The following is a 27,755-nucleotide window of genomic DNA, read 5'->3' on the forward strand; positions in this document are numbered from 1 at the left end:
CGTACAATCACACACAATGCAGGAACCACATTTTACATGCCCAGTGAGCCTAGGGAACCCCCACACTTCGTCAATTGTGCTCTTTTTGCTCTCTGAGGGAATTGCAGCTCTGACTAAATGTTCTTTTATATTTTTGGATTTTTTGAAAGCAAAAAGCGGGCGTTCAAGGTTCAAAGGACCCACATTAAGTGTTGGCCAGTGATTTATGATGCTTTTTTTTTATAGCATTTGACACCGGTGTGAAAGTCGTAACACAGACTAGTCGGTTCTGTTGTTTTTTCTCCTTTGGTTCTAGTAGTGTCTCACGGGGGCAATACCAAGCACGTTTCATCAATCTGCGGATAAGTTTCCTAGGGTACCCTCAGACAAGCAGTTTGTTACTCAAGGTCTCAGCTTCCCTAAAATAATCTTTTTTGTGAAAACAATTTCTTCTGATACGTAGAAATTGTGAATAGGGAAGGGAGTCCCTTAAGGCCCGGGTGTGGTGGCTTTGGTAGCTGAGCAGGGTGTTGCGCTCAGTTGGTTTGCGGTAGAGGCTGGTAACCAGTTTACCGTCGTCATTGAAGATGTTTAGGTCAAGAAAGGGGATTTGCTGTTGATTGGTGGATAGGGTGAACTGAAGACCATTGGAGTTATTGTTCAGCCAATGTTGAAATTGTAAAAGGAGGTCATGGGAGTCACGCCAGATAAGAAAGATGTCGTCTATATAACGCCATCTATGTGCCTCATGGGAACAGTCCAGCCCGAACTGCCAAGCCATGTCTTTCCTGGACCGGAATCAAGCATCCAAGGACCGGTTTCTGGCTATCAACCATCTTCAGCCAGGATAGACTGGTTTATTCTCATCCTCCACTTCATCCTGCTCATTCATTCATTCATCTGCCAGCGAATGTTGCCGGCTAGCTTGTTAGCAGCATTCCGCATCACTATTTTAAAAAGATTTTATCTCGCAGAGCTTCATCTAGTTGCCCCACCGGCCCCATCGCTACTTCATATCAGTCCCCCACCCGCACTTAGTTTTATCTCGCTCCTCTGCCCTCATGTTCATGCCCCCCTCCAACCAGTTGGTGCCAGCCATTGGGGACAGGAGATGGATGGTAGGTGCATGGAAGGCACTAGCCTATAACTGGGCTGAGGAAAGCAGTGCGTACAAAGGCAGTGTGTTTGGTATGCGCCCGGCTATCTCAGAAAACCAGCATTCACAATCAACATTAACAGGCTTACACTAATTAAAGCAGCAGAATGATAGGGCCCTTTGCTTACTGAGGGATCAAAAACAGTTTGTGTGTTTTTGTTTGTTCCCTTCATACCTAAGGGATGATGTGCATCGAATGGTTGGCGCTGTTTGCCTCAAGGAAATTTACGGTGCAGATACCCTGTTATCCTCATTCAATATGCACTAGGAATATGACAATAAATGTCGAGCTGTGTGCTAGTGTGGGAGGAGGGGCACATTAGAGGGGGTTTAAGTGGTGTGGTGTGTCTGTTACTTTTTGCAGGGGGTTCGCCCCCTCCCTCACTCCACCCTGCTCATTCATGTTGATATGCGGGTGTTACTGAGCCCGTACTGCATATCTAAAATAAGAATAGTCTCAAACCCAAAGAAAAATGGACTTTATAATCTTCTGATTTAGTCTGCAACCAGGGCTCCTATTTGGAGGTATGGCTATGCGGTGCACCTTCAGCAGCAGCTAATTGATTATTTCTGCAGAAGCGTGCCCGCTCTCTTCCGGAACAGTGCTGACAACAGGAACCAGCCGCCATTGGTTTCACTCATCCCACCCTGTGACTGTGAACAGCGCATACTTTGTACCATCCAGCAGGTGCTACTGAATCTGGAGTTGCAGGGTGCAACACTTAGGGGCAGCAAGGTGAGGGACACTTCTTATTTTCGTTTGATATGTGTTCACTTGGTTAGTAGGCTCAGTGCGGCTCCCATACTTTTCCTCCATGTGTTTTCGTGCTATGTTCAATTTCCAGGTTGCAGAGTTTCTCATTGATGCAGCATGGATTCAAAATATAATTGCTAGTCTAAAACGAACTGCCTGTTCCCAACCACTTCTGTATTTTTACTGCTGCTATTTTATTCAGCAGTTTTTGTTTTGCAGTGAAAGGAATAACTCCTAATTTGCTTCAACAGGGTTTCTCCATTTTGGGCATTTTAAATAGGTATTTGAGGTATTTTATTTGCTGATTTTTTAAAGAGCTTAATCAATGTGATTGTTTAATATTTTATACTTTGGGTTTTGGGTAATCTATATGTCATAGTTTAATGTGCCTCTGTTATATCTTATTTCACATCGCATATTAAAGCACTTCCAGATGTATAGGTTCTAACTACCAGCTGTACGAAAATGCAGTGCTATAATGTGCCAATTAATGTCAATGCTTCTTTGTTGAACAAATACACTTTTTGGTATTTTGAAGAGACATTATCATATTTTCATTAAAGAGCACAGAAGCCCATCCTTGGGTGTGTGGGGCTGTTCACCAGTGGCTCATGAAGTAACAGTAGATGTTGTAGCCCACCGGATAATGTGCTGCCTGGCTAAATACTGGTGAGACCTGATGGCTATGACAATGCTTGTCTTGGCTCTGCCAGTGCAGAGTCTACAGCCTTTTTAATCAAGGACTGTAATTCAGTCCTGGAAATGTGCAAGACTTCTTCCCCTTGATCTTACAGCTCAACATGATGTTGCCTCTGTGCAGCCTAACACCACTCCATATTGCAAGTACACGCAAGAGGTTGCTGTTTCTGCTTTTTAAACGTTGCTAAGAAAGGAGATAGTTCAATACACAAGATCTCGATAATGACATTATCAATCTGTCTCCTACTACGCATATGCATTGACAATATTGGGAGTAGTCTGAGACACCAGCATAGTATGTGACTATCTCTGTCTCAGCCCTGGACATAGGTGGGGAGCTCTCTGTAAGCCAGTGGAAAATTATAAAAACCAATGCACCCAGAAATAGCGACAAAACAAAAAGCAAGCAACAATAAAATGAGTATATAAATATTATATATTTATATTACAAATTAATGTGTGGCTAACCTCATCCATCAAGGACAGAGAAAAAAACAGGAAGTGCTATTGGAGGGTTGGGTACATATACTGAAATGCAGCTATAGAAGAGTTATACGTTAAAAAGTTCTTTCAAATCTTGGGTGTAGGAAAGTTACCTGTCGGAGGCGACTCACGTGGTTATGATGGGCACAATCAGAATGGAGATGAGTGGGTAATACCCATGGACTAGGCTGAAGGACACAGCCAAATACATTGATTTCTCACAGCAGCTGCAGGGTAAGGTTTGGTTAGCTCATATTAGGTAAGTATTCTTTGTTTAACTGGTTTACCTGGTCCAGAATCATAATTTGTTGGTGCGCTTTCAGTTCTCATATGCTTGGTGATGTAAATTGGGAGAGCATTTCATCAAATCTCTGGATTTTGCATTGCCTGTGACCACCTCATTGTTAACTTTGAAAACTAAGGAAAAAGTAAGGAATCTGACACAGTAGCTAGATGGAAGTAGTTTAACAGTGAGGCACATGGAATCTTATTTTGCAATGTATTTTCTCTTGTTCTGATGGCACCATGACAGTTAGGTCTAATTCAGTTACAACACTGCACAAAAGAATGTGTTAAGTATTGTGTTAGAGCGTCTTTGCTCCGTCACTAGTGAACTGCAGCACGCATTGTGCCACCAATAGTGAAACTGTATAACATATGACTGCAGGCCTACTTCTGTAGCCTGTCTGCATAGTTTTAAAACTGAAAATTAAACCTATTAGAATAATCTATTTTAGCATGCCTAAAAACTCCCTTTAAACATTAATAAGTCACCCCCAAGTGGGCCTTAAAAGCCCATAAGGCAGCATGCATAGAATTTAAAAGAAGGAAATGTAAAAGTTTAATATTACACTGTAGCGGGTTTAGAAGTTTCATTCAAAGCATTGTGATATAAATATATAAATACATCAAATAATAATCCAGCAATTAAATCATGTTATCTTTGCGTAGGAAACAACTACAAAATGAGCTTTTAAAAGTCATCTTTTACCTGCCTAAAGCCTCCAGAAGAGCCCATTTACATGAGCTTCCAAACGTAACCCATAAGCTGAATAGTCTGTTTGATGAGGTGTGAACTTTCTGTTAGAGTTTAAAACAAAAACCTTGGTTGTGGGGAGGTGTTCTGTTCCTCTGACAAGATGACCATCTGGGCAATGTCTAAGAACTTAATTAACTTCAAAGAGGCCTAACCTGTCACAGGCAGATGCAGCTAGCACCTGGGCCTCCCCCCTCCTTTGCCCATCTGGTCAGCCAGTAATCAATACCATCCCGGTGGGAGAGGAACTGACCCCAGAACCAGTTTTGAGTGACCACAGAGGAGCGGTTGCTCAGTTCCCTGGCCACATCTCTATGGTAGGCACATGATATCCACACAGGGGAAGAAGGGTTCTGCCATGTTGGCACTGTAGGATTGTCTTCCGTCAGGCACACAAGAACTCCTGTAAATTAGGGTACAGTTACCCCTGGAAACCGTTACCCTACTGGTCAGGGAGGGGCCAAAAGTAACCCCCACCCAGAGGCTAATACCAGGCATAATGTTGGCATGCCTGTCTGTACATTCCCTTCAGAACACTACTAGACATATGGAACACAGAACAATGACTTCACCTTATATTAAGACCTGGAAGGAGACCAGAAGAGCGGGACCTGCTCCCACTTATATCTAAGACAAAGTTGTGGACTCCAAGGGTAAGTTGGTTGACCTCCTGTAGAGTTACAGGTACACAAAAGGTACAAGAGATCCCCTTTCTGGAAGATCCCAGCTGACCTGAACTGTTCCTGCTCCGGACTCTGTAGGTGACCATTGTTGGAGTGAGTCCTGGCCCCCAAGTACTGTACTTGTGGTCCTGGAACCCTTTACTGGTGTCTGAGTGTACTCCTCCTGCCTGAACCAAAAATAACCTGGGACTAAAAAACCTTTTTGCTAACTTTTTGCCTGGTGAATTGTTCAAGGACCAGGATCAACCTGCCAACCGATCCATTGAAGGTACATTGTCGCCTGGGTCTGTGCCTTACCTCCCACTATATTCTCTCAGTGTCATAATCTGTCAACACCAAACCCACCTCGGTCCCCAGCCACAGTTTCATTGGTGCAACCATCAAAAAATAGAGACCTCCTAAACCAACAGTTTTGCTGAGGATCCTTCTAGAAACCACAATCCCCCGATGTCTATTTCCGCTTATGTTGCCAACAGCCCACGACCTGGCGTCGGTGAAGTCTTCTGGCCAAAGGAGGTAACTCTACAACTGGAGCAAACCTGGTCCTTGTATCCAACCAGCACTCCATCTCGTTCAGCCTTAAACCTTACCCATGTCCCAGACAGGTGCAACCAGATGACCCACAGTTGACCCTTAATGCTTTTTGCCACTGTTGTAATTTAAAAAAAATCATATCCCTAGGTCCCCTTTTTGGATTTGGAGTTTGGTACTTCTAAATGCTTTAGACATTTGCTTAAGTTAAGCCAGTCTGCTCTGTGAATAAACTACCAGGGGTCGAGCTCATGTTAATATCACTGAAACCTTTACTGGACATACAGTCCAGCCAACTAATAATTCACTTTCCAGAATATAATACAGAATTAATATCCATGATTGGTGGGGTCTATGAATCATGCATTGTTCATGGTTACCACATATCACAGATACTGCACAAGAACAATCAAAACCTAGGAAATTGTAATGAGAGAAAAAAATAGTTTGGAAATGTAGGTGCAGCACCGGACACATTTATTTGAATCCCCTCACCCACACAAACAGAATCCTAACTCTACTGCAATGTGGGGGCACATGTGGAAAAATATACATGAAAGTGGGCTAGTGATGCACAACTAGTGGGACTAAACCTTAACAACAACCAAGCAGTAACCAAGAGTGATGTAATGTGGAACTAATTAAGGCATAGTTACAGCAGTCCACAAGCATGATGTGCTGTAATGTTAAATAGGATCAGAGCTAGGACTGAATGACATTTTAACTGAGAAACACTTGCCTTTTTGTATGGCGTATTCACAGGCTATTTAATTGCAATTCAAGCATACAAAGCATTCAGTGCATGAGCAAAGGGTATTGGCAATTGCTGGAAAATGGCCCTCTCTGGAGCGTCACCCCAAACTTTTAACCTTCCTCCTCCTCATTTTGCTGATTATTTTTGTTGGCTTTATGACTCTGAGCACTTTACCACTGCTAACCAGTGCTAAAGTGCATGTGCTCTCTCATCTAAACATGGTATAGTGGGTTTTCAACTGTTTGATAGATTTAGTTTACTTATAAGTCCCTCAGAAAGTGGTATACCATATACTCTGGGCCTCTGATCTAAATGTTACTAGTGGGCCTGCAGAACTGGTTGTGTCACCCACACAAGTAGCATTTCAAACCTGCCTCAGACCTACCATTGCAAAACCTGTGTGCGCACTTTACTGCCACTTCGACTTGGCATTTACAACCACTTGCCAAGCCTCAAACTCCCCTTTAATAACATATAAGACTTCCATAAGGTAGGCCCTAGGCAGCCCTAAGGGCAGGGTGCTGTATAACTAAAAGGTAGGACTTGTACCTTTATTTTTTACATGTCCTGTTAGTGATAAACAGCTAAATAAGTTTGTTTTTCACTACTATCAGGTCTACTCTTCTTATAGACTAGCCATGCCCTTCAAAGCTGATGCAGCGGTTGCCCGGCAACAAGGGTTCTTCAGGCAGTGCAGCTTGATGATGGCGGTTTGCATAGCTCGATGACGAGACAGTGCATGCATCATACAAGGGTTTCTTCAATGAAGCTCCATCAGTAGCACGGATCTGCGCTGATGTTCGCCTCCATCCACAGGTCGATGAGGATGTGGCTTCTCCTTGACTCCTCATCTCGAGTCTTCGACATCGACGCTTTGCTCCATCCAAGGTACTTTGTTAGCGGGACCTGTCTGAGTCCTGTAGCCAGCCTGTCCTCCATCGCGGTCGGCCTGAACTTTGGATTTACCACGGTCTTGCGTGACCTCAAGTAACCTTTCAGCGTTACTGATTTCTAAGCAATATTTTTGGTTTATTATTTGAAATGTCATAACTCCAGTTCTACTTATTGAATGTTTTAACTTTGTTGTATTCAGATAAATATTCTCAATTTTTCTAAACCTCCTGTGTAGTCTTTTTGTGGTGTATTTGTTGTGTTACTCTGTGTGTGTTGCACCAATACTTTACACATTGCCTCTTTAGATATGCCAGACTGCTCTGTGCCAAGCTACCTTAGGGTGAGCATAGGTTACCTTTTAGCTGTATCTAGCTTACCCAGACTAGGATTGTGCTACCTACTGGGACAGGGTGCATACCTCTACCAACTAGAGACCCAATTTATAATAGTAATGCTAGTAAATACCCTTATGTGATGACGGTTACCCTAGTACTTCTGCATTCAGATGTGCCATGTTACTTTTATGCCGCCAGTTCCTATATCTGACCACTATACACCAAATCTTACATGAGGACTAAACGACAACATGATGACACTAGTAGAGTGACAATTGTAATTTGCAGTGACTTAGCCTACTCAAACTCTATTCTCTGTCAACCCATTCTCCTTTGCCTGCCTTGTTTGTGTATTCTACCCACCTTCATTGTGGGGCATGATTCTACAGGTGTGGGGTGTAGTGGCTCAGCATCGTTGTTGCATAACAACAACAAAACCAATCAGGTTCGGGTTCAAGCCTTGTCTTCTACCATCCCCTGAGTGAAACACAGAGGATGGTGAGTTTTATCTCCAGTAATTTTTGCGTGGGTTCAATACCGTCTTCTGAAATTGGATGCTTTCTTCTTACTAGCTGACTTCACATCAGTCCCTCTTATAAAATCTTTCATTACAATGTTCTACCTTCATTTGAATCATAAACTGTTCTGCTACTGTTCCGCACAAATTGTTTTTCTCACTGACAATTGAAGATAGAGTGAAAAATACATGTGACTTTTTTAATCCCTACAGATAGAAAGGTACTGCAAGTAAAACCTGGCTATAGTTATCTGTGCATCAATTACTATGCTTACTTCAAGGCTGATCCTCCTTAAAATAAAAGGATGTTCATTCTAGTTGTAATACGGGATGTTCCAACAAACTCACGTGTATTTATTTTATTTCATTTGAAGGACACAAATACACCCTAAGGTAGTGGTTCTTTACCTGTGGTCCGTGGACCCTGGAGGTCCGCAACTCAGTAGTTCTACAACTAATTTTAAAATTAAATAGTAGCAGAGTAATACATTATATATACATAAAAAATGGAACATTAACAGCTCTAAACACTCTATATATGTGAAGATGTGAAATTGGAAGATAAAATGTAAGTTGGTATCATTATCATTAATCATGGGAGCAGCGCAAATAAAGCAAGCAGAATTTACTAGGGAAGGTTGGTGACCTCTTTTGAAGCACTGGTATGCCCCAATAAAAACAGAGCATGTATTAGAACAAAAAAAAAGGCAAACTAATTTCCTAAAGTCTAGCATATCACTTCAGCTTTTTGAAATAAAAACAAGTTTTAAACGCTCCAACCTTCCCATTAAAATTTAAATATTGATTATTAACTAAATAAAATATTTCAAATTTTGTGATCTTGTTTGATGTATACTTGCATCTTTATTTTTGTGTTCTTTTCAAGGTTTAAGTCGTGGAAATTGATCAGGTAGTTATTCAGTGGTTATTCAGTGGGAGTCCTCAAAAGTCACAATTTTAAGAAACACTGCTCTAGGGAGCATCTTGGTGCTGAATAAACTAAAATGATGGGTAGAAGTGGTGATATATAAGCATTCAGACTTGCTATTTCTGGAAAAGAGAATATTTGCTTGCAGTTTCTTACAGAAGGTGGTTGGAGTTAAACGATTCCTAAGTAAAGAGGAAAGTCCTTCCATTCATTTGGGGCCAAGACAGAGAGGACAGCCTACTCTTTTCCCCCTACTTTTAGCCTAGGGACTTCAGGCAACACTGAGGGGCAAGTTCACAAGGAGCTATCACCAAATTAACAGCACTTTATCGCAGCCAAAGTCGTGATATATTTACTCCACCATTCACAAGCTGGTGCTAACAGCCCACTGCACCCGTTTTCCATCGATAGCAGCTGCAAAAAACATCGCCACAGAGGACCCCCGCAACTATCGCTAATGAGATGCAGAGTAGGCATTCCTGTGCAAAAAGCAGCGACAACACCACACCTCAACATTCACAACGACCAGCCATATCTGCGATAAGAACACATAACACGCTATAAGGTGCGTTAGCAGCAGGAAATTAACACCTGCGCTGACCTGGTGTAAAGTCGGACCACAGCCTGCACCACAAAAGGGAGCATGGCCCACAGCCACACCTGAATACAAACAGATGCCATGGTGCAACTGAACATGCAGCACGGACACCCAAGAGAGCCACACACCCACCGACACCACACACAGGACCACTCCTCCTTGGCACCCCCGACCAAAGACATGCCACATCAACTACACCGAAACATGTACGAAATAATTTGCCTGATGTCGCACAATCATAACTGGTGACATGCATGTGTCGTCACAGAAATGAGCATCACACATTCACTTTCGAAGCAAACAATGGGACTTTATTGAAATTAACACAGACATTAAATGAAGACACATGGCGGATCCCCTCGACACAATCCGTCGGTCACAGCCTGCAAGACAAAAAACATGATGAGAAGGTGTGTCCTGCGCACATCAAAGGACAGAGAGAGAGAGAGCGAAGAAGAGTGGGGGGAGAGAGAGAGAAGAGGAGAGGGGGAGAGAGAGATAGAAGAAGAGAGGGGGAGAGAGAGAGAGAGAGAGAGAGAGAAGAAGAGGGGGGAGAGAGAGAGAGAGAGAGAAGAGGATGGGGAGAGAGATAGAGAGAGAAGAGGAGAGGAGAGGAAGAGACCCTGCGCACCCAGGTCACACTGCTCAACTGCTGCCACTGGTATGTCTCCAACCACTTGCCGGTACGTATAGCAGTACACCAGGTCACACAACTGAGACAGAGCCATCATCTGAACCAGAGTCCAGAGACATGACTGGCACAGTACACACACTTGCACAAGACAACATTGCCCGCCCGCCCATGCACACCCAGTCAGAGGCATCCCAGCCCCTCCTCCCGCCCATCGGAGCATGCCCGCCCATGCACACCGGGGCCTCACTGCTCACCTCCTGCCACCGGTGTGAAGACTGCAGGTCCCACCACGTGCCGTTGCAAGCCAATAGCCCGGGCTCGCGGACATGGCACCCTCCACACCATGCAGCCACGCTGAGCAGGCCACCAGGTCTCACGTCAGGTGCTGGGTCTTGATTACACCATGGGATGGGACATATCAGGGCACCTGGCAACATCGCAGCCTGCACAGCCGCTCAGCCCAATGCGTGCCACTAACTATGTGATCCCGGAAGCAAGCCCAAGTGGCCGTAGGCCTGCACAGCCAGCTGGCACGGCCTACACTGCGGTCCAGCAAGGCACACACTGTTGTGTTTCTATCTAGGACCCTAATTCAATATTCCCGATTTATGCCCTTATATATTTATAATGAATAGTATCCTTATAAAGGCATAAGAATCATATCCATATTTAGTAATAGCCCATGCAGTCCAAATACGGCAAGGCTACTCCCCTAGACTCCTAGAAAGTACAACGCATTCTTTAAACAAACCAAGCCTCCATCAGCCCGGGAATTCCCCCTGCTTTTGTTTTGATTTGCACACGAGCTCCTAGAGTCCAGAAAGAACTGTTAGTTCTTAGTGACGTCTTATGTCCAACCTTACATCAAACCCGGCACCTTTCAGGTATAAATATACCAACGTTGCCTTAAGCAAACACACTGTGGTTTGGAGCAGAGCAGTTATCTACTTACCCGAAGCCCAGCTGATGCGAGAGCCGAAGGAAGCCGCCCCTCCCTTTTGACGCACTGAGAAAGACGCTGTCTTTTTCTCCAGCCGAGAAATTCCATCTCCAGTGTTTCCAGTCACCCTTGCGGGTTGCTGGGAGATCGAGTCCTGAGAGAGAGATACAAGACCTCCTACATTCTATTACCAAGGTACGGCGCTGACTAAACCCTTAAGAGAATTCTTGATTCAGATTCTTGGCAAAAACCAACTTAACTTAAACTGCAACTTATTTACTCCTTCTCACGTATTAGGCTTAGGTCAGGTACACCGGGGTAGGCGTATCTTAGAAGCACTAGTTGAGTACGATAGTCAATGTTTTTATGTATGTATATATTTTATCCGTTTTAAAGTATCATATGGCTAAGAAACCATACCAATGCTTTTACAGTATTATTTCATAATACTACTTTTACTGTACGCACTTTACTTCATGGTAAGTATTGCAATTGTGGCAATTCATTTCTCTTGCATGAGAAAGAAGACTGCTCAATAAATAACACCTTTTATTGAAAACGCCCGTCTCTCTATTTCTCTGCACTCTGGTGAAACTAATTATGCACGATTGACTGAGTGAAATAACCGTCTATTGTTTTCACACGACTCTAGAGATACACTCTTTATTCTGCGTGAGCAAAGTTGTCATGTTTATGCGGTTGTCAGAAGCTAATCCCTTCTTGTCTAAATCAGGAGAGTTAACTCTTTCCTGAACATTCGATAAAGTTTCTAGTGACCTTTGAGCTAGCTGGCAAAACTAATTAAGTCTAATATAGTCAGTAGAGACCTAGTCGACCTCAGTCCTACGTCTACACTGCTGTTTATATTATGCGCAGAGCTAGCAGGAGGCAGCAGGAGCAGCAGTGTGAATTTCCATTTAAATAAAACGTTTTTCAGTAATCCTTTAATTAAAGTAAAGGTGCAACCTGAGAAGAGAAGAGAAGAGAATTGCTGGTTGGGAGCTCTCGGCTCTCATTGGGAAATCGGCACCTTTTGGGACTTCGATTCGTGAATTTTTCACTGGATGTTTTCGAGGCTTTCATGGGTTGATTGAGAGCCTCAGGACCCTGCCCTACGAACAGCTAGCATTTCGAACTGGTTCTCTGCCTTATTTAGTCAGTTTTACCTGCCGGTAAAATGCAAGTTTAGAGTTCTTCCTGCATTTCTGTAGTAGCTCCACGTCGTTATGTGGAGTTCGGGTTAAAACGCGAGTAGCTGTGTTTTTATCGTGTTTTCCCTTGGTTTCTTCTGCTTTAGTTATAGTGGCCACTATAAAAAGAAGAAAGTGGGGTTGAACACATTTTGCATCATCTCTAAGAGGGGTTTTTCTTTGAAATCAAGAGTTCTTTTCCCTGGATCCTGACAAAGCTTTGTTATGGAAGTCAGTTGCATGATGGGACATTGAGTACAGTCAAGAATCTTAAAGGGAATATCAGGGACTTTATGCTCAGCGCGAGTGTGATTGCGCTTTCAGCATAATTCTTGGCGCGATTTTAAAAAACATCCTGTTTTGTCATTTCATTTTAATTATTTTGACTTTTCCCCTGCTTTTAGCCTGTCCATTCCGCATACACGCATTATAATAGTTTACTTCACCGCTCTTTAAGCGGGTCCCCTCCCTTGCACTACCGAATCTGATTCAGCTGCCTTATTGGGGGAAGAATGGGACGTGGCGATTGAGGCTGCTGGCGTGTCACGGCGCTGCAGTTCGTTTTAAATTTGTTTCGTTAGCTGATTACTAGCTGCATTGTTTTTAATCTCTGAAACTGTTACCCAGCGCTAACGCGCATTTGTGCATTTGTATTTTATAAACTATTGGGCTGGGGCTTGTCTTACCTGTCTCCTCTGCTCTGGACCCCAATCCGCCCCGGCATTGTGCCGTTTGTGCGGAGGGTCGTAACATCGAGCACCACTTCCTGCCCTACCCCATTTCCGCCCTGCTTCTCCCTCGCGCAGGTCAGCGGTCTAGTGGCTGCTGCCCTGAGCTTATATTTAGCGCATCATCTCTGACAAAATTTAACTAGCGCGGCGATTGAGGCTGCTGGCGTGTCACGGCGCTGTAGTTCGTTTTAAATTCTTTTCGACAGCTGATTACTAGCTGCATTGTTTTTAATCTCTGAAACTGTTACCCAGCGCTAACGCGCATTTGTGCATTTGTATTTTATAAACTATTGGGCTGGGGCTTGTCTTACCTGTCTCCTCTGCTCTGGACCCCGTTCCGCCCGGCATTGTGCCGTTTGTGCGGAGGGTCGCAACATCGAGCACCACTTCCTGCCCTACCCCACTTCCGCCCTGCCTCCCCCTCGCGCAGGTCAGCGGTCTAGTGGCTGCTGTCCTGAGCTTATATTTAGCGCATCATTTCTGACACAATTTAACTAGCGCGGCGATTGAGGCGGCTGGCGTGTCACAGCGCTGTAGTTCGTTTTAAATTCTTTTCGACAGCTGATTACTAGCTGCACTGTTTTAATCTCTGAAACTGTTACCCAGCACTAACGCGCATTTGTGCATTTGTATTTTATAAACTATTGGGCTGGGGCTTGTCTTACCTGTCTCCTCTGCTCTGGACCCCGTTCCGCCCCGGCATTGTGCCATTTGTGCGGAGGGTCGCAACATCGAGCACCACTTCTTGCCCTACCCCACTTCTGCCCTGCCTCTCCCTCGCGCAGGTCAGCGGTCTAGTGGCTCACTTCCCTTTTGGATATAATGGCGACCTGGTGGAAGCGCAGCGGACGAGCGCAGCGGGAGCGCCGACTTCGCGCCGAAATTGCGCCAAAGTTGAGCCCGTCTGCGCCCGTCCGCGGCCGACCGGGGCTAGGGGCACCCCACTCTGCTCAGCTGATTAGATACACTCCATCACAGCTTTGCTCCTACTGGACCCCTGGTACCATTCCTCTCACTTTATTCAATCGTGTGACCTCCCTTGGTTTGTTTACTTCGTCTCTTTGTTCTCCTCCGGAGATTGTTACCCAGTTGACACTTTTGCCTTCTACCCTACCCCCCACCCCACCCCCTTCCTTCAATCCTCAAATACCGGTATTTAACATCTCGGCTGCCCTACTTAACACCCGGTCAGCTGTTCAACATCAGTACGAGCTATTTGATTATATTGACATGCATGAACCTGATCTCTTGTTTTTAACCGAGATCTGGTTCAGAGCGAACTCCCTGCCCAATGTTCTAGCTGCATTGCCCCCTTCACATTCTGCCATCCGAGCGGATCGGCCTGAGGGCAAGACAGGCGGAGGAGTAGCCTTGATAGCTCGTGCTGACTTGCACTTTCAGATCCTTCCCTCTCCTATAATCCCTGAAGTTGACTACTTGGTAGCGCGCTCGACCTCATACCAAACCCCTTTGACCTGCGTCCTTGTCTACCGCCCCCCCTCAACTCACTTCATCTTTCATTCCTAGTTTTCAAGATCTCCTGGCTACTCTGGCGATAAATAATTCGTCAGTCTTAGTCAAAGGGGAATTTAATTATTGGCCTAACGACCCCGCCGAAACCTCTTACTCCAAGGATTTCACTGACCTCATGATTAGCCTCAACTTCGTACCTCACATTCATAGCCCCACTCATATTCATGGTCATGCACTGGACCAAATCTGGGCCCTAAATGTCCCTACAACGCCCCCCACCATCTCTCCCTGCCCTTGGTCGGACCATTCTCTCATTTCCTTTTCCCTTGCACTATCCCCTGAGGTTAAGCCCCCGCTCCCCAAGAACACCTGGATCAGGAAATGGGGCAAAGCCGATATGCCCTCCCTCTGATCGTCCTTGTCCGAGTCCAGCCCTGACCTCTCAGGCCTTGCAGCCTCAGACCAATTGGAATCCATCAATAATTGGCTGATTCAATCGGGCGACGAATTCGCTCCCCTGAGGCGGATTACGGTTAAGCGAGCCCACGCAGCTAATAGGTGGTTCCACTCTGACCTTAAGGTGAAAAAACTAGCTGCACGGAGAGCTGAAAGAGCTTGGAGGAGAGCCTATAGCCCTTTACTGAAATCCGCATACCATTCTGCCTTACAGACTTACAAAAAAGGCATTCTTGAGGCTAAGACAGAATACTACTCAGGAAGGATTTTAGCGGCAGAGTCCCAATCCAAAGAGATCTTTGCTGCCGTCCATGAACTGGCAGCATCCGATAGAGTTACGACAACAGTCCCTCCCTCTCAACATCTCTGCGATTCGCTAAATGAATTTTTCATCGAGAAGGTCGCAGAGATAAAAATTAATATACCACCTCCTTCGCTAACCTTTGTTAACCCGCCCCCTCCCCCCTCTACTTCCAAACTGGCTAGCATTCCTCTGCTGACCAAGGACTCACTCCTCCCTCTGCTTCGACGGGTGAAGTCGGGCTCCCCCTTGGATTTTGGTCCCGCCCATGTTTTAAGAGAGATCTTCTCGGCCTGTCCTACCCCCCCTCACGTTTCTTAACGACTCACTAAGCAATGGTGTGGTTCCCTCCTCTCACAAATCAGCAGTCATCATCCCGATCTTAAAAAAAACTGGCTCTGATCCCTTGTCCCCAGCTAATTACCGCCCTATCTCCCTCCTGCCCTATTTGGGAAAGGTCTTAGAAACCCACGTCACGAGTACCCTGAGCACTTATGTGGAGGCAAATCATTGCCTCTCCCCTTGCCAGGCGGGCTTCCGACCTCTACACTCCACAGAGAAGGTAGTGATCTCAGTGATGGACGGACTCCGCGAGTGTATTGACATCAACCTCCCGCAAGCCCTTGTTCTCTTGGACCTGTCCGCCGCTTTTGACACGGTGGATCATTCCATTCTTCTCACTCGTGTCAGGGCGGCGGGCATAGAGGGCTCTGCCCTCTCCTGGCTCAATTCCTCCTTGTGTGACAGGGCACAGGCTGTTCATCTCGCTGGTTTTACTGCCTCCTCACGAAAGGTGGAGTGCGGTGTCCCTCAGGGCTCTTCCTTATCCCCTCTTTTGTTTAATTTATACATCTATGCCCTCATTTTTTCATTGCAGCAGCTCGAGGTCACGGTGTTTAATTACGCCGATGACCTCCAGCTTATCTTTAATCTCTCTCACTCCCCCTCCTCTGTTCAGAATTTTCAAACCGTTATGTTATTCATCCAAGATTGGATGAACTGCAACCACCTTAAACTCAAACTGACAAGACAGAGCTGGTCTTGACAGGAGGTGGTTGCCGCCCCTGGTCCCCCTCGTTTTGGCCCCCTTCACTTGGTGTCCCCCCCCTCCCGGTTCCTAAAGTTGAAACCCTTGGGATCTTTCTCAATTCCCAACTATCTGTAAACCCCCAGGTCAGTTCGGTGGTTTCCTCTTGCTTTTTTTCCCTCCGGATAATTAGGAAGATATCTCGCTTCTTCTCCCTCCCGGCACTGAAAATAATTGTGATGGCAATGGTGCTCTCGCGCCTTGATTATGGGAACATAATCTATAACGGCGCACCGGCCTATGCCATACACCGATTGCAGCTAGTGCAAAATCAGGCTGCCCGCCTGATCCATCGGCTGCCCAAATTCCATCGAGCAACCCCACTGCTGAAATCATTGCACTGGCTACCTGTGAGGGAGCGGGCCTTATTTAAACTAGGTTGCCTCACCTTCCAGGCTAGGATGGGCACTGCCCCCGAGTTTATATGCTCAGCCATCAAACCCTACCTGCCGGGCAGAGAACTCCGCTCTACCCACATGGCACTCCTGGTCACACCTCGCTTTAAGAAAAAGAAAGCAGGTGGGGTGAAATTTGCGGTTCTTGCACCTGTCTTCTGGAACTCCCTCCCCATGACACTCAGATCCGCAACCTCCTATTTGGAGTTCCGGAAGAATCTAAAAACCTTCCTTTTTTCCAGAGCTTTTGCTGCCTAACCTGCCCCTCTTGCTGCTGTTGCTAGTAGTAGCTCCTATAGCGCCATGAAACCGCTGGGTATAAGCGCGCTAAATAAATGTTTTTAAATTCAAATATTGGGAATATAGGAACTACACTACATGGCGCCCAACGTTTGGTAAGGCGATAATCTAACACAAGACATTAGAGTAACTCAGTAGTGCTTTGGTAAAAGGTTATAATCCGCCAGAACTTAGTAGGAAGAGATTCCTATGTATAGTTTTTGGTTTAGTCAACGTTGAAGGATACAGTGTTCCAAAATATTGTGCAACTAATCTTTGTTTCCGTGAAACTTGATCTGTAAGAAAACTTTCTTTCAGTAAAATGAGGGAAAGTGACGATGAAAGGGAGAGGGCTAAAATAGCAGCTCAACTCCTAGCGAATGACACAACTATCCAGCAAAATGACCCGAATGTTACACTCATTCCGGTCAATGTAAGAAGAACTATAACTCTTAAACTTATAGCAAACGGACTATCAACAAGAGGTGGTACAGTCATATTCGTGGTAGAGGCCCATGAATATCGGCAGACAGAGGTATTCTATTCATGGATAAACCTTCCAGCAGCAAGCGCTGTAACACAAGACTTCCACTATTACAAAATAGAGGAACCTCCGGATGAATACACTCCTTTCGAGGACGTTGAAATCCCACTAACTTACCAAGAGCACCTGCTCTGGTTTAATGACGCCCTAAAACATCAAAATCACATCACCAGGCTCGGTACACTAGGTAGACCAGGAGCCACGTGGCCGGTTCTAGCCAGCTACACACCACATCCCGACATTGATAAAATGTCAGACCGGGAGCTTTTAGCTCAGCTAAAACTACTAATTAAAATACATAGACAATTGGTCCAATATGTCATGCGGACTTCAACACTCCAACCAGCAATAATTCCACAGACCACCCCTCACCAGGGGAACACAAATAAAATCACACCACAGAATATACAATCAGCCATTGGCAAAATACCCGCAAAACAGGAACAAATTCCATTCTGGTTAGCACAGAAAAATCACTCAAATAGAGGCAGTATTTTCTGATACTACACCTCAGGAGAAACACAGAATTCTGACTATCTGCCTTCCAATGGGGATCGCACCACATGTGGAGGACTGTGACACTTGGGGCACAGTCTTTGCTTCAATATACACAAAAAAACATGGTGTTCCGTCCATGGCGGTTATACCAGATGTGCTAAGACAGATTCAAAATGAATACAGTCCAGAACCTGCTTTAACTCTGGGTATGAAATTACTGAAAGACTTCAAGCCGGTCTCGGCTATATTATTAACCAACATAAAAGGAGTAGCAGCATCTGTGGCGATCCGCCAGAAATTGAAAGAAACAGATATAGCAGAACAACCATTTGAACTTGCCAGAATCAGAGAAAAATCCTATGAAGAACTAGGTAAAGATAGTTTGGGTGGGAAACCAATAAAACCCCAACGAACTGAAAATCCTGAAAAAACATTTATTAAAAATAATCTAAACACTCCAAAACAGAGTTGGGATGGTAATAAACAATCCACTCCCAGAGAAAAACGATTCCAGTCCCGAGGAAGATCTCCTCAACGAAGAGATAGATCTCCAGAACGAGGAGGCAAGTCTCCCCAGAGGGAGCCCTCTGAGAAAAGATACAACCTTAGAGATAGGGATAAATTCAGAAAACCTGATAGATATCAAGATATTGATACACGTCCCTCTCGATCTTTTCAGACTTCCTCATAAAAATCGGAAAGAAGAGGACGGTCAGAACACAAAGAAGAGCACACCAAGTCCAAAGACAAGGAACCTGCTCATCAAAGTAAATAATTACAATTCCCAAAGAAGAAGGTAGCCAGTATTAGAATAAAACATGCCGAGGATACTGAGGACACAGCTGAAAAACGGTGAGTGGGCCCAGACAATGCTAGACAGCGCAGCAGAAGTGACAATAGCTCGCAAGATCCTGATGAATCTTCTGGAGACAGTGAACACGAATGAATACATTCAAGTGGAAACTGCAGATACCAGAGTTAGCAAACCCCATAAAATATACGAAATAACATTGCGTATAGAGGGGGACAAAACTAGGAAAGTAAGGGGTCTCTTTTGGGATAACCTTTCAAAAGGCTATGACATCCTGTTAGCTGAAAAAGACTGGCCACCAGAGTTTGTCAGGGAGTGCCCTCATGATGAAGAAATGATTATGCCTGCCTTCTCAAAGCATATTCCAATTCATAAAAAATATACATTTGCAAGAAAATGGGCAGTAGCCCAAGCTCCTGCATTATATAAAAATCATGTAGGATGGGATGAGGATTCTCCTCCTCACAAAATCCAGTTAAAAAATCAACCCACTGCACAAAGGCAGTACCCAGTTAAACAAGAAGCTAAAAAGCAAGTCAGGGAGATCTTAGATCAACTTGAATACCAGGGGGTGATTGAAAGATACACCTCACAAATGAACAATCCTTTGTTTCCTGTCTCCAAGCCAGACGATTCATATCGTCTAGTTTTGGACTACAGACACCTAAACTCCTGCTGCAAAACATTTGCCGTACAAAACTCACACAGTGCAGCACTAATGAATAACATTGTGCGCAAAAAATATAAAACAACATTAGATATCTCAAATGGTTTCTTTTGTCAAAACCTAGCACCTGAAAGCAGGTATTTGACCGCTTTCTCAATAATGGGGTCACAAAAACAATTCTGTCGACTCCCACAGGGATTCAAGAATAGCCCAGGATTATTCTCAGCAAGGGTAACAGAGTTACTACAAATATATGATGATGAGGCATTATCCTATGTCGATGACATCTATCTCACAGACGATGACCTTTAGACACACTTGAAAAGAGTGAACACCATAATACTTGGGTTCGCAGCTGAGGGTTACAAATTCAACTTTAAAAAATCACGAATTGCTCTCATAACTGTCCTGTTTTTAGGATATGAATTATCAAGTGAAGGCAAGAGCCTAGCAGACAACGTCTTAGAGAAGTGTGCTGTACTCCAAGCACCAAAAACGCTGAAGAACTTACAATCTATACTAGGTTTCCTGAATTTCGGAAGAACATACATTCTAAATTATGCAGAGAGGGTCAAACCTCTATATGAATTAATTATACCTGATTTCAAACCAATTCATTGGACTCAGAAACACACAGAAATCTTAAGATCATTGCAAACAGACATGTTAGCTAAAACAAAATTGCAAACTCGCGAAAACATACGCAACCTTGTAATCCGAGTCATCCCAGGAAGATGCGGATTCACGTACCTGACCTCTAATGAGGGAGAAACGGTACCAATAGCTTACAAATCACACTTGTACACACAAGCTGAAATGAAATTCAGTTCTACTGAAAAAATACTAATAGCGATTCAAACTGCTGTAGCAAAAGAAAGAGCCCAAGGCAGGAGGATATCTGTTTTAACAGCAGAATCAGCCCATGAGGCATTAACAAGCCCACGCAATCTAAATGCAGTGGCATTAGATCCAAAATGGATACAATGGGAAAATTCTCTTGCTGCAGAAGACGTGAAGCACTATTTTGACCCGAAAATGAAAAAACTAGAAGATCTAGAATATGAAGAAGAATATCCTCTGCCAATCGAAATTCTGCCACTCGAACAGTACACATGTGTAATCTACATGGACAGATTTGCACAACACTATGATGTAGAGAAAAAATCCTAAAACGCAGCATGCGCGATTGTTAAAGGTCGCTGGCGCTTAGGTAAATTCAGACCGTTAATTACAAAAACTGAATCGCTCAGAAACTGAACAGCTCAGCGAGCTGAAATAAGATCTTTAAAGATGGCGCTTGAAAATGCCGATCGCGAATTCCCCACACTAATAGTGTGCGATTCGCATTTCTGTGTCAAGACTTACAATAATGACATACAGACATGGATCAAAAACGGTTACAAAGATGACACAGGTGCCACAATAAAGCATAAAAAGCTCTGGGAACAAGGAGTTCTTTTGCAGAAAGAACTACAAAAGACTCACGTGATACATATACTGAGTACTCAACGTGCTGGCGTTCACGTTGCAGGGAATTCATTGGCTAACAGAGCCACAGCGGAAGCGGTTCAACTGGCTCCCGTAGCCACAAAAAAGCGTTCTAAAAAACACATAGACGGAGAAACCATGCTAGCGGTAAAAGCCTCTTTAAAAGGCGACTATGCAGCATTACCTCTCGACTATCCACTCAATAATACATACATAATTGATGCAAACTCCGTTCCTTTTTCTCAAATCCCTGGAGTGGGGGATAGAGTAATTCCAAACACGAACCGAAGAGTCTTATTGATAGCAGACGCACATATGGGAGAGGCTCTAAGGCACCAAGAGATCGTGAAATCTCTAAAAGAATTACAATCATAATACTGGTGGCCAGGGATGAGTTTGCAAAATTACAAATTTGCAAAGGATTGTCCAGACTGCAACAGAGATCGCAGTTGTGAACCGGACCAGACTACTGCCAGGACTCCTTTATTAGAAAGCATCAGGCTATCTATACGCAGGAATCCAGCAGGAGAAATGCGTTCCCATAAATATTAAGACTAGATTCACTTAAGAAGTGGCCCCAGCGCTCGGCTGACGCCAGAACTGTTATAAAAGATTTGCAAGTCTTTATCAACACATATGCAATTGGCATGTTACATTCTGACCAGGGTCCTGCGTTTAGCTCTCGAGCTTACAAGGAGACCATGACCAGCATGGGCATTGCATTGCGGACTCTTCTCCCTTCCATCCTGAGGGAAATGCAGTAGTGGAAAGAAAAAACCGGGACATAAAGCAATCTATAACGGCGAGGGTATTAGGTTCGGGTGATGGGTGGGTCAAACATTTAACAAGTGTCCAACGTAGTCTCAACAATCTGCCAAGAAATTCTCTAAAAGGTCTCACTCCCTACGAACTATTGTTCGGTACTAGAATGCACATTCAGGACTTAGATAGTCACACTTCAGTGGTAGAAGAAAAAGCTTTTGATATCAAAGACCGTTTGGCTGTTTTACAGGACTTAAATGAAACAAGAAGAAGTCTGAGTAATATAAAGTTAAAGCCAACAGCCACTGAAGAAAAACCACCTGTCCCAGCAAGACCTGTCTGGATTCCAAAGATTGGGGATCTGGTCAGAGAAAAGATCGCGGTGAAGAAGGAATTTGGGCCTTCTTACAGAAAAGCAATACCTGTCTTAGCTGTCAGCGGAACAAGATCAGTTGTACTACCGCCCCTTGCTGGTAAAAAGGAGAATCGAGTTGTATCCATCGACCTGGTAAAACCACAATCATGTGGCCAATAATAAGTAGTAGGCCCAGTGGACTCTCAAGAAATAGCAGAAGACCAAATCTTGCTATAGTCCAAGAGGTTCAACCTGAGAGACTAATCACTTTTAATAAACCTGCAGTGAATAAAAAAGGACAATGCAACAAAGCCATGGAACTTGTGCCTCTTGAAACCCAAATTGCAACAGTTCGTCAAGAAACACCTATCTACAACGATGTATCGTCAGACTTTGCTAATGAAACAAAGAAAAATGCAAAGACTAATGAAAATCCAAAAGCAATTCCAACAATTGACAGACCTGCATCTGGCTACTACATCAATTTCGATGACTTTTCTGAAGATCCAAGCGAGCCTGAAGAAACGCCAGCAACAAAAACTTTCAAAGACAAAGTAACTGAACTTTTTCACCAACTAAAATTCAAATTCAAATTCAAAAGTGCTTTATTCGAGTAATTACTCATAAAAGCAAAACATACAGACATATTAAAAAACGATTAAATATACATGTAATCAGAAGTTAAAGAGCACTTACAAATCCATAAGAACAGTTATACAAAGATAAACCACAATATTAATAAGCAAATAAGAAGGTGTAAAAGTTCTTTGTTAAAAACTTTTTGGGGTAACCAATAAGTTAAAAACATTAATATACATTTCATGGAGACACTAATACAATACATAGGCAAAGAATAGTCAATTCACTAGCAGTCTCTGCCTAATATCGGCAGAGAATAGTTACATAACTAGCAGTCTCTGCCTAATTATCCAAGCCCAGCCAAGGTATTTTGCAGTGGCAATTATAATCCATGTGAGGGAGGTTGAACATAGAATACGCAACGCAACTCTACTGCATGTGGTACCAAGGTTCCTGCACATAGGTGCCAGCCAGACTCGTCTAGGGTCTCTGTAAGCTTTGCAGGAAAACAAAAAGTGACCGAGAGATTCTCTTCCTAAGCCACAAGCAGGGCAGATAGTGGACCCTCCGGGGCCCCATTTTGCTGTTAGTATTCTTAGAGGGAGTGAACCCGCTCTCATTTGGAATAGAAGTTTCCTGTCTAAGGGTTTAGATATAAAATCCCAATACATTTCAAATACAGGAAGCAATTTTACCTCCAGAAAACTAACAGACATGGACCCATTATTAGAATTACACAAACTGACATTAGCAACATATTCCCAAAACATATTCTTTAAGATTGACTTGGACGGAAATAAAGCTCCTGATGGGTTATCCCACAGCTCACTTAACCCGAGCTCAAACAACATCAATTTTAACGATTTAAACCAGGTAATCTTATGGAAACAGTCTGCTTTAATAACGTCAGTAAAGCCTTCCGCAAAGTGGGAAAGCTCGGGGGTAGTCCAGAGCCTAGGCCAGTATAGAATTGGCCGTAGTCTGGCTAAGTCCACAATTTGCTTCCTGCTGAGATCGTATCTCAAGGGCAGTAATGGAGTGCTATTCGGGGTACCAGTAATTGACCTCAAAAATGTATTCTCGGATATTTGAAGCGCACTCAGATTTTCATACCCCCACATCTCTGCCCCATATAACGCAGACCCGATTGCCTTAGCTTCATAAATCCTCAGAGCTGGTTTAACTGGTTTAGTCAAAGACTTCCTATGTTCCAGATTGATAACACCAGCTAGTTGTTTATGACGTAGAGTTGCTATATCAATGTGATGACACCACCTATTGTTATCCGCTATATGAATCCCCAAGTAGGTGAATGACTTTACCACATCAAGAGGACGACCACTCATGACAATATTGGACTTAAAGCTACGATGTGCGTTAAAAATCATGAGCTTCGTTTTAGACACATTCACCTCCAAACCGTGATCCACACAAAAGGTATCAAAGATGGTCAGTGCATGTTGTAAACCACTTGGGGTTTTGGATAAAATAAACGTGTCATCCGCGAACATTAAAATAGGAACTTTTACACCTGCAAGAGAGGGAGCATCCACTGACTGGGATAACATGCGTGGGACAATACCGTTAATAAATAAGGTAAACAAGGTTGGGGCCATTGAACACCCTTGCCGAACCCCGCGCTCAACAGGAAATTCAGCAGTGTCCGTACCATAACCACCCCACTGAATTTTTGCGTAGGTTAATTCATGAAGTCTCATAATCACGGTCAGCAGAACCATGGGAACCCCCAGAGCCTCCAGAACCTACAATTTTGCCCTTGGCACCAGGTCGAAGGCAGCCCGTAGATCTACAAAAGCCGCGTAAAGGCTGCCTCCTCCTAATACCACAGTCCTCCACTGGATCAATTGAAAGCGAAAAACTTGGTCCACTGTACTGGTTGCCCTTCGGAAGCCAGCCTGGAGCGGTGATAGGATATTATTATCATCCGCCCATTCGAGCAATCTATTAACAATCACTCGGCCGACTATTTTTTGTACAGTGTCGATCAAGCTTATTGGTCGATAATTACTTGGCTGAGCACGATCACCCTTTTTATACACAGGTATAATCACAGCCCCCCGCCATGATGCCGGAGTGTCAGCACCTTTAGCGATATGATTGATAAGCAGATGAATATATTTACACCATCTCTCTTTGTCATTTAGAAAAACGTCCGCGGGGACGCCGTCTAAACCCGGTGCACGCCCACTATGTACAGATTTAAGGGCAGACAGAATTTCATTATGTGTAAATATATTATCCTCTGCTAAAGACTGTATAGGGCGATTCCCAACTTCCACCTGGGCACTTGCAGCATACTGGGAGCTAAATAATTCCACCCAGTCATCCTGTGGGACATTATTATTAGGTGGCTCCTCAGATCTTTCGCTACCCCATTTAACGATATTCCAAAACAACCGGGAATTTTTCCTATCACTAGCATATTTCAATTTATTCCAAAGTGCCTCATCCCAGGTTCTCTTGGCTTTCGCAATACAGGCTTTGTAGTTCTTTCTAGCAAGGCGGATATCCTCTACCCCCTTTAGCCTGATTGCCTGTCCCAATGCAATTCGAGCCAACCTGCAATCAATATTATACCATTTAGCAGGTTTGCATGCACGGAACCCATGGTTTTTTGCCGGTTTCAAAAAGTGACATTTAATTTTGCCAAAAAGGTTATCGTGAATTTTGGCCACGGCACCCAGGCCAGGAGACACACCTGCAACTGACTCCAGGGCCGAGATAGCTTTATCTGTCTCCTCTTTAATATTTCCAATAGCCTGCTGATCAGTCATAACGCTAGCCCACCGTAGCCTGCGCATATCGTTTTCAGGAATAATCAGCGGTGGAACAAGAGCATTAGGGCAAATCAAATCATCAACAGTTAGCCACCATTTATGCACCACACATAGAGGGTTATGATCACTTTCAGGTCTTAGCACAACTTCCATGTCACAGACAGTCGACCATAGAGTCATGCTACAGATCACATAATCTATTCGTCTTTTGTGTCTCCCATTATCAAATGTCATGGAGGCTGTCTTGTCTGACATAGTCCTGCCGTTTAATGCTCTTAATCCTAGTTCTAGACACATGGCATTCAGACCTAAGATATCCTCTGTCCAGCGTAATACTGGAATCGTTTCTAAGATAGGGATGCCCCATTGTAAATCCTCCTCAGCACCTAGAAAAGCTTCACCAGCGACCAGAGGCTCAAAAGTTCGGTTCAGGTCACCAGCTATTACAATCCTATGACCAAGCGAATATGTGTCAAGGAGATTATAAAGAGCAAGGAAGACATCAGATCTACCAGTCTTACTGCCTCTAGCATATATGTTATAAATGTCTAGAACATCAGAGGTATCACTAGTAATCCTGATTAACTGGATATCTTTTTGGCTAGTCGCCAAGCTCTTTACTGACAATTTAAGGGACTGACGAACTCAAATAGTGAGTCCCCCCATAGGTCGCCCTTTTGGTCCCTTAATAGCTGGTCCATAAAAATTTAGATATCCCAAAGCATAAACAGGTTCACAAGCCCAGGTCTCCTGGAACATACAAAGATCGTATGTGCTGACGAAGCCTAGCCAGTTTCCACATACTAACTTGGAGCTTAACCCAGCCACATTCCAGGAGATTAAGCTCCCCATCCCAGGCAGTGATTCACCTATTGGCTTTGAAATAGTAACAGGATTAGTTGGTGGAACATCACCTCGAATTTTGACATTATCTTGGCATGCATTACCCAAAACAACAGACTTTACCACTCCCTGTGGAGCGGATGCTAAATCACAAGCTTTCCTTGCTGTACCACAAACCACCTGGCGGTCATTCACAACAGGGCTGCTAGCACATGGATTAAATGGAGGTTGTGTTGCAAACTTTGAGCATGCAAAAAGTCAATCACACTCGTTCAAGTTGGAAAGAGCAGAAAACCTGTTATCAAGACTTAGTCCCCAGTCATTAAATACAGGAGCATTATTCCCCCTATTAGGCACCACGTTCCATTTTGTCCTTAGCGTACAGGGATTGGGGCCTTTTCTTTTACATGGGTAGAAGAAATCCAAAGTCAATGGGACAATAGTGGTCGATCTTCTCTGTGGAGGTAGTAAGTTAGGTAAAATATTTGACAGCACCTCAGCGTTTGAAAAATTAAGAAGAACACAATCCCCCTTAAATCTTTTAGCCCTATTTCCAATCCACTCAACCCTTCTAGCCATCACTAGCTCTTCTGATAGTTGTTCTTTCCCCCAAGGAGTTATCACCATGTTATTGGTTAGCCAGGATAAAGATTTATACAATAAAGATGGGGTGGTTTCTTCTTGACCAGAGGCCAGTGGGGGAACATTAGCTAAGACAAGAAAGAGGGGAGAGGCCTCAACAATAAGCTCACATGAGCCTTTCCCAAAGTTCGTGGCATTAGGCTTAGGTAATGGGGCTGCTAGCCCTTGCACACTTCCAGCTAGGTTTATCTGCGGGGCCATTGGCTGAGCTATCAAAGGGATGGCATCAATACCACCCTCAGGGTTAGAGCTACTCTTTAGGGACTCTACTCTAGTCACAACTTCCTCAGGTAGTTTTTCTACTTCCACTAAAGTTTTACTCAGCAAACCCCCCAATCTATTAACCTCAGCAGTTAACTTTTCAATCCGACCAACCAAGGGCTTTACGATGCCCCTAATTTTAGCATCCAACATACCCCACAACTTATTGAATTGTGAGTTAGTTAGAGTCACGCAAGCTTCGTCGCTAGACCCATCCTCCTCCTCCTCAACTATTTTTCTAGGGGGAGTAGCAACTTTTTTCCTACTTGAACGAAGCCCCCCACGTTTAGGCAGATCCTTTTTTCCACCCCTTGTGGTACGCGGGGCAGGCACTGGGTCAGGGGGGGTGGCCTCGATCACAACCTCACCCTCACTGTCACTGTTATCTTCTATACCAACTACTGTACCACTGGGCTGCACGATATCAGCATCGGTGGGAAAATCAGGAGTTAGCCCAAGGCTACCACTATTTTCTTGGTCAAAAGGATCAGCCAGCTCTGAGTCCTGGGAAGGGAATTCAGTAGGTACATCTAAGCCCAGCGAAGATCTTCTGTCGCTGTTTATTTTTGCCACTACTTGGACGAGATAGTTCTCCATAGTGTTTTTAGCTGGTGATTGTTTTTTGGGTGGCATGGTTAACCGTAGCAAGTTAGTGAGTGCCTCTGGGTGCACTA

The sequence above is a fragment of the Lissotriton helveticus genome, chromosome 2_2 (genome assembly GCF_964261635.1).
Source record: "Lissotriton helveticus chromosome 2_2, aLisHel1.1, whole genome shotgun sequence".
NCBI classification, from domain to species: domain Eukaryota; kingdom Metazoa; phylum Chordata; class Amphibia; order Caudata; family Salamandridae; genus Lissotriton; species Lissotriton helveticus.